Source organism: Asparagus officinalis, chromosome 9, assembly GCF_001876935.1.
Source record: "Asparagus officinalis chromosome 9, Aspof.V1, whole genome shotgun sequence".
NCBI lineage: Eukaryota > Viridiplantae > Streptophyta > Magnoliopsida > Asparagales > Asparagaceae > Asparagus > Asparagus officinalis.
Window position 1 is genome coordinate 5,884,870 of NC_033802.1, and position 12,642 is coordinate 5,897,511.

The following is a 12,642-nucleotide window of genomic DNA, read 5'->3' on the forward strand; positions in this document are numbered from 1 at the left end:
TGTCTGTTTCAGGACAGTGGGACTCTTCTTTTTCTTCCAATTGTTTGGAATATAAGGCAAGTCTCTCCCAGTACTGCCCCTAAAAAAATAATACAAGAAATGTCAACTTACGTTTAGTATTTATTTCTCAATTCATCTCATTATTTTTATTTTATTATTGTTATTATTATTATGTTTGCTTTAAAGTAGTATTTGTGCTAGTTGACATTTCTCTAAATAGTGCTTCCTGTAGTTGGCATTCAGATAAAATCAACCATCGAAAGGTACAAGAAGGCACGTGCTGACAGTTCCCAGTCAAATTTAGTTAAAGAGGTCAATTCTAAGGTAAGTAGATCGTCTCTTATGTTCAATAAACGCTTTCAGTTAATCTTAGTAAACAACATGCTTTAGCCAAATGTCTGTATTGAAAAATCAGACATCTAGCCTTGATAAGCATATTTTTCTTTGTATTTCTCCTTTGGAATTCATGACTTCTTTTAAAGAGAAATGGTCATCAAGTGGCATACGAGTTAAGCATCTTTAGTTTTTATTGAAAGCCACTCAAGATGCATGAGCCTGACATAAGCCTCTTTATATGGTTCTTTCCTAGATTTTAAGATGTATTTATTATGTAATGCTGATATTTGGGTCACAGTTGCAACCATCCTTATAAAAGCAAGCAAACCATGGGATGATTTGATGATGATGACTGCAGCTAATGTCAGTTATCATACGCTCTTTTTTTTTTTTAAATTAGACGTCCTTTTCTTTGTCACAAACAACAACAACAACAACAACAACAACAACAACAACTTTGATTAGTATATAGAAGAGTTTACTGGCAACAGATTTTGTGTGTGCATACATGTGCACGTTAATAAATGTAGGTAATGAAAATACTTAAGCATTATCACTTTTACAATAATGTTAAAAAATCATAAGTATAGTACTTATTTATTTACCATGATGTGATTTTTTTGGGTTTCATGAATAAATAGTGGATCATTTTAAGATGGAGAATCAATTTCAGGACATCGTAATTATAGGCTAATTCAGAGTATTCCCATTTCCCAGTGTTCCTTCACTTAATTTACAGTAGAAAATCTCATCAAAAATGAAATAATATGCAAAAACAGCTCAATTCTTAATGGAAAAATGTATTAATATGTCTATATTGAAGTTTGAAGTTCCGTAGGAAAAAAGAAAAAAAAGAAGGGGGGGGGGGGGGGGGGGGGGGGAAANGGGGGAGGGGTTGAAGAAAAGGAAAAATAAAGAAGTTTCCAGTGTTGACCCTCAAGTCTCAACTAACAGAAAGCCTGGTCACGTATCTATTGAATATTTTCTTCTAAATAAGCAACCATTATCAGAAAGTTAGTATGGTTATGTAAGAAAAATGCTTAAACTATAGCAAAGATAGGTGTAGATTACATAAATAGTGATAGATGATGAAAGCACATGCAGGAAATTTTCCCCCTATCGAGGAGAGGGTAGGATTTCACCATTTTTATTTATTTAAAAAGCGTTACGCACAAAATTGTATACTTTTTTCTGTACAAAAGTTCTCCAAATGTGGTTGGAGGTATATGACTGCAAAGTACTAGATGTAAATTTAACATTATTATATACTAAGCTAAAGATTTTTCAGTAACTAAGTAAAGGATATATATACATGCAGATGACATGTGCATGATAGCTGAGTATAACCAGCATTGAGTGTATGCTTGTTCCCACAATGATAAGATTTAAGTTTGGGCTGTCTCTTAATTAGAGGAGTTCACAGCTAATTGATAATGTCAGGAAGATAGAAATAATGTTGGTTCTTAATATGTAAAAACTTAATGTCAGATAGCACAAAGTTTACAGAAACTGTAGAAGACTCGCCGATCATGCCATAATTATTTACATTGTCCTCATAGCAGGTTACTTTGAATATCTTCCACCATGCTTAAGTAAAAATTGGAAACAACATTAAATTATACAAAGTTCAAGTACTATTATGATATAAAGTTACTGGTGATGATATATAAGAACAAATGTATCCGTTTACATATTACGCCGAAAAAGCAATTATATTAGCGCAATGCAGGGATAAGACAGTATACTAGTCTCTCTTGGTTAAAATAGTTACAGAACATTTGTCAAGTTGGAACGTATTTTGACAAGATATCCCTTTTCCAGCTACAGTTTAAACTTCGCAAGTGGATTCCTCATGAGTTGAGCTCAACAACCTAGCCCATAAACAGATTTGACTTTTTTTAATGAAGTAATAACAATCAGATATTGCACAAGAAGGGTAGTTCGTCAGATGTTGCTAGTAATTGGTGTTTAGCGCATTCATTTTGTGCACAGAACTCTGTAGATGACTACTGTAAATATCCTAGTGTAGTAGCAACTCCAACACTCGCTTGGTATTATATAAAGGTTACTCCTTATGAAGAACCATCTTATTCTTTTAGCCATTAAAGTTCAGATCTCCAGCTGCAGAAATTTAAAGCTTATTAACTTCTGTTATAACTATAATGCTGAACACATGTAAATTTTAAAGATGTCATAGCTAAAGGTTATTCATCATGAATAACTATCTTATGGTTAGCCAGTAAAGTTCCAGATCTATAACTGCAAAGCTTGTTATCTTCTGTTCCACTACAACTATAATTCTGGACATACAGGTACATTCATATCGGCCTACTCTGGCTAAGTTCCTATATAAACGCTGCTTCCTAATTTTACTTGAAATGTATATACCATTTTTTATGTGTATATAACTCAATTGTTTTTTTGGCTGCAGCAATATATCGGCAAGAAGCCGCAAGATTTTGTCATCAGATACAGATTTTACAGAAAACTAAGAGGTCAGCCTCCTATAGGTAATCATAAAGTACTAGAATGATACTGCAGATACAGTGCAACTTGGTCAAATATTATTAACTTTCTTGGATTTTCTGGGTGATTCTCTATGAAATATGTGCAATAAACTTAGCTAATTAATCAACAGTTACTTTTTTGATATTATGGCTTATTTACCCTTAAGTCTACATGTGGTTCTAAGCTGATATTGCTTGTCTTTTTCCTATCAGCATGAGCTCTTACTTGTGGAAATTAAACACATGCAGAAAGGTAACGCCTTTGTCAAAAAATATCCTTGTAAAGTTTTCTGCAGTTGTTTATCATCCTAAGTTAATTTTTCTTTTGTATGTGTGCAGGAAGTAGAATTTCAAAATGACGATATGTATCTCACAGCTAAGGTAATACATTCCTATCTAAACTACCTGCAACATATTAGAAAAATCTTTGTTTACGTTGCGAAGTTTGATACGTGATTTAGGGTGTTAACCTTGATTTTGTGGTCTATTAATCACATTTGATGATTATTCTTCAGTTGAGGATCTTAATCTATACTTCGCTACACAAATAACAGAGGTTAGAGACACCAGAGGTTGTTTCCTCTGGTGTGCCCTCCAACGCTCAAGTCAGTAATTGTTTCTAGTTAATCTGTGGAGAAAAACAGAGCATAATCTTGTTGATTTTTTATGTGTAAATTTTGCGTACGTTGGTTATAGTGTTTATAGGGGCATGTAGGTAATTTCAGCCGAGTGTGTGCAGTATTGGTTCAGAATCTATTTTACACGTGTCAGCAGCTGATTAGCTGAGTCGTCTTTGCACAGTGATGGGGCTGTTAGCGTAATGGCATATCCAAGGAGCTTTGAAGGCTCTGCCACGAAAGGTCATAATGACTGGTGCCGCATTAATTGCTTGATGGTGACTAGGCGGCGAAATGCGGGTGTTGATTGGACATTCCTTAAATGCAGTGTGACTTTTGATAATACTTGTCAGGTCGTTCCACTGTTCAAGCCCCCGTGTGTCATGTTTGAGTGGGGAATGCCTTTCTTCTTGGAGTTAGGATGGAAGCGCCTTTCGTCTCGGATCTGGATAGGTGCGTTTCCAATTTCAGAACGCATGCGGCCTGTGCGTTTCAAATCTCCAATAGAGATTTAACTCTGCGTTCTAAGTCTTGGACGCAGAGTTAAGCCCCAATGCGGCCTGTGCGTTTCAAATCTCCAATAGATATTTAACTCTGCGTCCTAAGTCTTGGACGCAGAGTTAAGCCCCAATGTGGCCTGTGCGTTTCGACTCCTAGCGAACGCCTAACTCTGCGTCTCATCTTTAAGACGCAGAGTTTAGGTCCAAACGCAAGAGAACCTTGCGTTTTCAACTCCCAGCAAGTGCCTAACTCTGCGTCTCATCAATAAGACGCAGAGTTAAGGCCCAGAACGCTGTTTTCAGCGTTTTGACTCGTTCAAAACACTAACAATACTGTTTATTTTACACGTGTCAGCAGCTGATTAGCTGAGTCGTCTTTGCACAGTGATGGGGCTGTTAGCGTAATGGCATATCCAAGGAGCTTTGAAGGCTCTGCCACGAAAGGTCATAATGACTGGTGCCGCATTAATTGCTTGATGGTGACTAGGCGGCGAAATGCGGGTGTTGATTGGACATTCCTTAAATGCAGTGTGACTTTTGATAATACTTGTCAGGTCGTTCCACTGTTCAAGCCCCCGTGTGTCATGTTTGAGTGGGGAATGCCTTTCTTCTTGGAGTTAGGATGGAAGCGCCTTTCGTCTCGGATCTGGATAGCGAGGCGAGCCGATGGGCTTATCACTAGGTTACTTGTAAGTGTTGTGGGAGTCAACCAATTAGTTATCATGTGGCTGTTCTTATTGGTCTTAGTAATTTCCAAGGTATAACACTGGCCCCCTTTCTCCCGGACTCGGGATGCCGAGTTTGAGAGAAAATGAGGCGCCACCCAATTTGGAACTTGGTCCGTCCTTGTTAGAAGACAGTTGTGGTTGACATTTCTGACGTTAGTGGAGATCATGTAGCAGTTTTGACGGAGTGACCTTGTTTGAAGGGATGTCGCTTCCATTTCCAAAAACCGTTAGCGGTTTCCCATACACCATGCTAACCAATAGTTTCTTGCCACATGCCCCCCCCCCCTTTGCTTATATATATTGTTATTCTTCTTCTTACTTCGCCAAAAATCCTAGAAACCCTGGAGCTTGTATTCCGTCATTGGGAGCGCACCTTCTTCAGAATTTTTGCCGTACTCTGATCACCTCTTCTCCTGCTTTTGATGGCTCCCAATGCTAAAACTGCTATGGTTCGCAGTTGCGTCTATACCACTCGAAGATGCTTACTGATTATTTGGAGCAATATGTCCTCCATTATGACATCCCCAACGCTTACAAACTATTGACTTCATCGAGAGATCAGTCTATTTATCATCACGGTGGAGGTATGGCGCCGTTGTACTGGCACCATCTCGACTACGGCCTCCACTTGCCATTACATATATTCCTTCAGAAGGTCTTCAAGCTTTAGGGTTGCACCAGACATAATTGGCATTGAACTCTATTGCTTTTTTGATGGGCTTCCTCGTCATCTGCTATTGAGTAGACGTCAGACTGACATTGAGCATGTTGGGTCATTTAGTTTGTGTCAATGCCAACAAGGAGAGCCACTTTTATCTGCAAGTAGTGTGTGACTACCGTCTTATGTCTAATGCTCCTTAGACAAACAAAGGATGACAGGAGAAATTTTTCTTTGTTATGAGAGTTGGTCCGCTCCTTGCTTGTCCCACATGGCCGGAGATTAAGGAGGGCCTACGACCAAAGATGCTTTCGGCTAAAGAATTGCAAGGCTTAGAGAGGATTTGGGCCTACAAGGGGTTGCAACGTTGGAAGAGCCAGATCGACAACGTCATCCTTAGTGCTGTCGGCATATTTTTCGTTCCCGCTTTTGAACCGGACTTTGCTCATGCAGCAATGATATCTATTAACGAGTAAAGGAAGAGGGCTCTCATCTTAGCTCACCTTCTATGCCTTGGAAGCGACTCTGCGCTGATCTGGAGGCAGAGTATCTCCAAGCCTTGCAGTAGCAGCCTGCTGATGACAAGGTTATTGACAGTGGTGAGGCATCGCTAAGACTATTTAGGGCTATTGCAGCAAAATAGCGAAAAAATAAAAAGTCAAATAGCGATCTAATTTAGATATGTATAAATACTAAAAAAATAAAGAAAAAATTTAAAAATCTAAAAGTACATATTTAATTATTTAAATAGATCCTAAACATGAAATAGACATGTAATTATCACATACTATCGAAAATGACTGGAGGAGTCAAAGAGTCGTCGTCTTCGAGAAGAAAAGCTGAGCGGTGAGAGGACTGCCCTAAGATGAGCTCACGGTGAAGAAGGTGAGAGAAAGTACTGAGTTAGGTGCTAGAGAATATGAGCGGTGGCGTGAGTATGTTGAAAATCACAGGAGATGGTGGAATGTAATAGTCAAGGGTCGGGTTTAATTAAAAAAATAAACCTCAAACCGATTTTAAATAGCAGTTAAAAAGCGAATTTCACATGTAATCACCCACTATTTACTGTTATGACACACTATTGGCCGTTTTTGCGAACGAAAAGCTCATATCCTGCAATATGTCACTGTTATTAGGCGATAGCGTAGCGGGAATGGACCATTAACGCTATTAATGTCGTTATTGTGGGGCTATTTACCGCTATTTATAATAGTGATTACTGATATAGCTGTCAAACTCGGTTTGGGCAATTTTTTTGCTCAGGTTGAGCGGTCCGAAAGGAGGAAGAAAAAGACTGCTTCCAAGGGGTGTCGTCGGGCTAAGAGCAGTGCACGGGAGCTCTTTGCTCTTGGAGACGAGGCAGTTGAGGCTACACTCGGGGAGATGGAAGTTGCACCTGGCTCAAGTCAACTAGTGGAGTTGCCCTAGAATTTTCCCATATTCTGCTTGAGTTTATCGAGATAGAGGGTGATTCTCCTCACTCGGTTCCTGAGGAGGAAGCTGGAGAGGGAGACATTCCTGTTATTGAGCCGATAGGAAGTGAGGCTCTACCCAAAAAGAGGCGCTGACTCGAGAGGAGGCACCAAGCAAACTGGGAGAGGGGCTTGGGTCATCCAGAAGACCCAGTAAGACCCTTGCTATCGAGGATCCAGTTTCGATGGCTTAAAAACAGACTGCTTTGGGGTCCAAGGGTCTCTCGGCTACTATGCATGAGGGTCGATACTAGTGGTCATTTCCCCATCGTATCAGTGACCACCGCCCACATTAAGGAGGGGATGCATGTCATTTAGATGAGTCCTAAATCTCGTCCTCGCTATGAGGGGAGTCAGAAGAGCATCCTTTCATCCCAAAGCATCAAATGAATGTTAGGGGGTCAGTCTTGGAGTTCTGAGTCAACCAGGACAAGGCTATGGAGCAGTACCTTTTTCCGACTGATAAGGCTTTATTGTGTGAAGCCCATGATGCCGATCTTCATTACGCTCTTCGGAGCTATTTCATCCGAAGGGCTCTCTTGGAGTTTGAATCGTTGCAATGACTTGAAATTTATTGGGAACTCCTTTTTGAGCTTTGGGCCGAGATGGAGGCACATAAGGAAGCTCGCAAGGTGGTCAAACTAGCGGCTGCTACTAAAGGCAGCGAGATCGATGAGTTCAAAGAGGGGTCATGCCGTGATGGAACGAGAGTTAGCCCATAAGGATGAGGAGCTGAAAGTAGTTGCGGTCGGTGCTCGGCATCACAAGGCTCAATTAGCGCAGGCCTTGGAGAAGGTAAAGAGCCTCAATGAGGATCTCAACCACGCTCATCAGGATATAGGACTTCCTTCTAAAGGGCTCGTGTTGCTTGAACTGAAACGAAAGATCTACGGGCCAAATTGGATCAAGAGATAGCTCTTCAAGGGACTCTTTGCTAGGAAGTTGCCCACATGAATACCTAGGCCGAGTTACAATGTAACTCTCTCCACGTCCAAGGCTAAGAGCTTGAGACCGGATAGTCCATCTAGAGTCAAAAGCCTTTTGAGGTTAAAGTGGCCCTTGCATGTAAGGTGAGGTTTGATTATCTGAAGGGTCAGCTTCCTCCAAAGTTTTTGCTGAAAGAAGACTGCTTCAAGTATCCCTCTCGAGCGGCTAACTACCTTGATGTCCTCAGGACACTCGAGGTGCAAGGTGGGTTGGGGATAGTGTAGGAGGATGAAGAAGTTGCCGATGGAGGGGGTGAGGAGGAGGTTGCGGGCAAAGATGCTGGTGAAGGCCATGACGATTTATTCTTTAGACACTACTCCTTGAGGAGGATGTAATTTTTGTATTGAGTCTTTATAAGAAAGTCTTGCAATATTTTTTTTTTTAAATGAATGAAAAGTCTTTATTTTGGTGACTCTCTTTTTCGCACTTAGTTTATGAGTAATCTCTCATATGTGCTTTTGAGATATCTTGAACAAGTTGGTGGGGATCGAGTCGCGAGTCTTGTTGTGTTCTGGGTACACCAGTGAAGACCGAGTGGTTCCTTGGTATTGTGTACCTAAGGTTTGTTGGAGGCTTTTGGCTAGTGCCTAGTGACCACATCTTCTGTTCATGCATTGGGTCCTATTTTGAAAATTGATTCCAAGGGTTTGTGAATGGCTGACGAATCGGTGAAGATCGAGCCATGAGGGCTCCTTGTCGTGCCTTGGGTCTATTCTGAAAACCGATACCGAGGACTTTGGTCTTGGTTGTCGAGTCGATAAAGATCTAGCGGTAGGAGCATGAAGGGTTTGCAAACTAATTAGTCAAAAAATCAAGGTATTCTCTAGTGGTTTTATATTTACAATGTGTTGTACTTATCAAATTCTTTACAATTTTTAAAACCGCTAAGACTTTTCTCTTGGGGGGGGTTAGTCATTTAGAACTTAAAACTAGAACTGTGATAATTTGTGGGATAAATTTTTAAGGTGTTAGTCACATAGAACTAGGAAATAGGATATTTTTTATAGTGTTAGTCAAGTAGAACTAGAACTGTATTATTTTTTTGGCGCGTTAGTCAAGTAAAATTCTACTAGAATTAGAATTGGGATAATTGGTCATAATTACCCTACAAACTATACTACCTATATATATAACCATAAGTTATCCTCTGTCAAATTATCCCACACATTGGAAAGAATACAATTGGGAAAAAAAATAAAACGCCGCCTCCCTCCCTCTTGGTTAGTTTCTCCGCCTAGAAAATTTCCCTGCCATGAAGTCAATCATCCGTTTATTTTTTTATCTTTACTTTGTTTTTGTGATGATTAGATCTTTTATTATTATCTGCAAGATGTATTACTTTATTGATAGCTTTTTAACGTTAAATTACTTTATTATTATTTGTTTGATCTAAGTTTTATCTCCACAACAGTGGTTTAGGTTAAGAATATAGTGTTGGTAGGTTAGTGCTAAAGATATGCGGGCTATTTATGTTTTTTTATAAGTTAGAAAGCAACTTTGTGATCACATTGATGATTAGATGTTGAATGGTTAATGGTGATATCTATTATTATTAAATCGGCCTAGTAAATTGATTGGGATATTTATAGTTCATCTGTCGATCATCTGTTTAGCGGTCATGGATGATTCCTGTGTACATTTTATTTATTTGCTGATTTGGTTTCAGCGATCATGATGAGATTGGTCCAAAGGGTTAATGGCTAAAAAATACTTATTTTTCTTTCTTTATGATGTTATGAGATTTGAACTTCGACATTTATGATCCTCCACTAGAAACTCCACGAAATGTTGCTGATGCAGACGATGACTCCGATAAAGAAGACGAATTACAGACTCAACGAGCAGCTGTAGGATCTTAGAGAAATTCTATGGCAGATGCCATGTGGAATGATAGAAGCCATGTGGGATGATGGAAGTCGAGTCACTCTAGGGATTTAGATTTTTATTTATTTGTAAATTATTTTATTATTTAAGATGAATATTAATGCTTCATTGCATTATATTTTATAGTTATTACTAGAATTTGCTTATCAATATTATATTATTTTTAATATACAATTATTAACAATAGTAATTTATACCCACCATTATCCCCACCAAATTATCCTACCAAATTATGCAACTTCATAATATTATCCATCATTATCCCACCAAATTATCCTACCAGATTATCCCACTTTAAAAATTACCCATCATTGTTCCACTAAATTATCACAGTGTCAAAAAATTATCTCACTTTACCAATTATTCCAGTTCTACTTAAAAAGTTCTAGGTGACTAACCCCCTTGGCATTGTCCTGCATTTCATTGGACAACGTTCTTTTTTATTGTTGACGAGCTTTCTACAATGAGGGATTGGCTATTGTAGTGCTAGTTGTTGGTTATTAGGCGTGATAACTTCTAATGGGGCGACCTCCCCACTCTGTCTGCTATGGGGTCTCTCCCGCAGAAGCTTCATAGATCGGTCTGCAAGTTCCTACCAAGTTAGAGAAGAAGGCTCGCGTTGTCTCTTTGTACCTATTATTCGTCCACCAACGCTTGTTGCTGGCAGTGGGAAAATAGTTTCCTTGATCTGCTCTTCCATGATTTGGAATTGAAGATCAACCATCCCTCAAAAAATGAAGATGAGGCCCCATGGTGGGCACCAAGCTGTGTACGTCGCGAAGTTGATATGCTATTTAGGGGTGCTAACCTTGATTTTGGGGTCCATTACTCACCTTTGATGATCAATCTTTAGTTGAGGGTCTTGTTTTGTACTTCGCTACACAAATAATAGAGGTTAGAGGCACCTGAGGTTGTTTCCTCCGACATTCCCTCCGACACTCAAGTTAGTGTCTGTTTCTAGTTAATGAGGAGAAAAATAGTGTATAATCTTGTTAATTTTTATGTATAAATTTTGCGTACTTTGATTTGGTGGAAATCACCATTATTTATAGTGTGTTTATGGGGGGCTATAAGTAATTTCAGTCAAGTGTGTGTAGTATTGGTTTAGACTCTGCTTTACACGTGCTAGGAGTTTACTGGCCAAGTCGCCTTTGCACAGTGATGGGGTTGTTGGAGTGATGGCGTGTCCGAGGAGATTTGAAGGCTCTGGCTCGGAGGGTCATAATGACTTATGAGTTGACATCACATTAATTGCTTGATGGTGACTAGGCGACGAAATGCGGAAGCTGATTGTACATTCATTAAATGTAGCATGACTTTTGATGACGTTTGTCAAGCCATTCCACTGTTTGAGCGCCTTGTGTCGGGTCCGCATGGAGAACACATTTCATCTCGGAGTCGGACATCTAGCAGGATCCGAGCAGGAAGTGGCTTTCGCCTCGGATCTAGATCGCGAGGCAAGTCGGCTGGCTTATCACCTAGCTTGCTTGCAGATGCTTTGGGAGTCGGCTAGTTAGTTATCATGCGTCCGCTCTTAGTGGGCCTTTTGGTAATTTCTGGGGTGTAATAATCTTGAACTCAAAGCATCTAGTTTCAGCTTGATATTTAGTCTCAAGATCAGTTATGCTTCATGACGTTTATTACATAATTAACTAATGAAATCTATCATTTTTGCTGATTTCGTGGACCATGCCTTCTCAACTATTCTCAACCTTTGTAGTTGTGTTATAAGTTTAAGTACACGACTGTATCAAACTAAATTGTCTGTTAAATTTGCATTCTAGCTTCCTCAGTATGCAATTCTTGAGAACAAATATACAAGCATATACATGTCCACAAGTACGCATATTGTGTATACTATGCATATTAACATACTATTCTTTATTTTCTATAAGACTATAACCTTATATATACTCCTCAGTATGCAATTCTTGAGAACAAATATACGAGCATATACATGTCCACAAGTACGCATATTGTGTATACTATGCATATTAACATACTATTATTTATTTTCTATAAGACTGTAACCTTATATATACTCCTCAGTATGCAATCCTTGAGAACAAATATACAAGCATATACATGTCCACAAGTACGCATATATATATATTCAGAATGTTTCTAACACTTTCTCCACTTGGGTATCCAGAAAGCGAAGAAACCATCAGAGTTTTTTTTGTGGATTCCTAACAGAAGCTACAACCGCAACAAGTGCGCGATAAATTTGATCCTGAAGATTTATTTACATTCCTAAATCTCATTTCATTGTTTAGGTTAGTCTTTGCTTCGTTTTCCTGAAAATTTCTTGATTATATTCTTTATAGTTATTCTGTTACTTGAATTGTCTATGTGGTTGTGATCTAGATCAGCATATTTACAAACTTTAAGACTAATTGATGTCCCATAATATTTTTTAGTTTTATCAATGCTTGTTTACTTTTACTCAACTGATAGTTGCATTTCTGGTGTAGGTTGCAAATCTTTAGCAAGTGAACTGATGTGACTCAAACTCCATATTCAAGGTGTCTGCCAAGTTACCTGTATGCTTTCTCTTCAGGTATGTGTTTAATGTTACCTAAATACTGATATATAGAAAGAATACTTACCGAACGTTTCAGTGAATTTATTCATCAATCTGTATCTAGTTTGTTTGTAATCTACTTAAACTATTTTGTAGAGAATGATGGAAAATGATCATATAAAATACATTTTATCGTCATGTTCGTGGAGTTATCAGTTTATCTTGATCAAACTTTCTGACTGGGCATATAAAATACATCTTATTGGCCTTTTCATGGAGTTGTCAGTTTATCTTGAACCCAGACACAATCAAAATAGTATCTTCACCGAAAAACTTTGATCGGTACTCCGATTTGTAGCTGTTGCCAATTTGAGTATGCGAAGTGGTGTGTTAGAGATAGCAACCTCCATCCCTATTTACAGGTAGAGT

General features: G+C 38.8%; 1 long non-coding RNA gene across 2 annotated transcripts; it reads left to right on the plus strand.

Annotated features, from left to right (window-relative positions):
* Positions 129-12,348, plus strand: LOC109824274. 2 transcript variants are annotated; one of them, XR_002242593.1, is made up of 6 exons: positions 129-324; positions 2,768-2,846; positions 3,057-3,096; positions 3,183-3,224; positions 11,842-11,965; positions 12,164-12,348. It is a non-coding gene; the product is annotated as an uncharacterized LOC109824274 (long non-coding RNA). The 2 variants fall into 2 exon arrangements; XR_002242594.1 differs by lacking the exon at positions 11,842-11,965.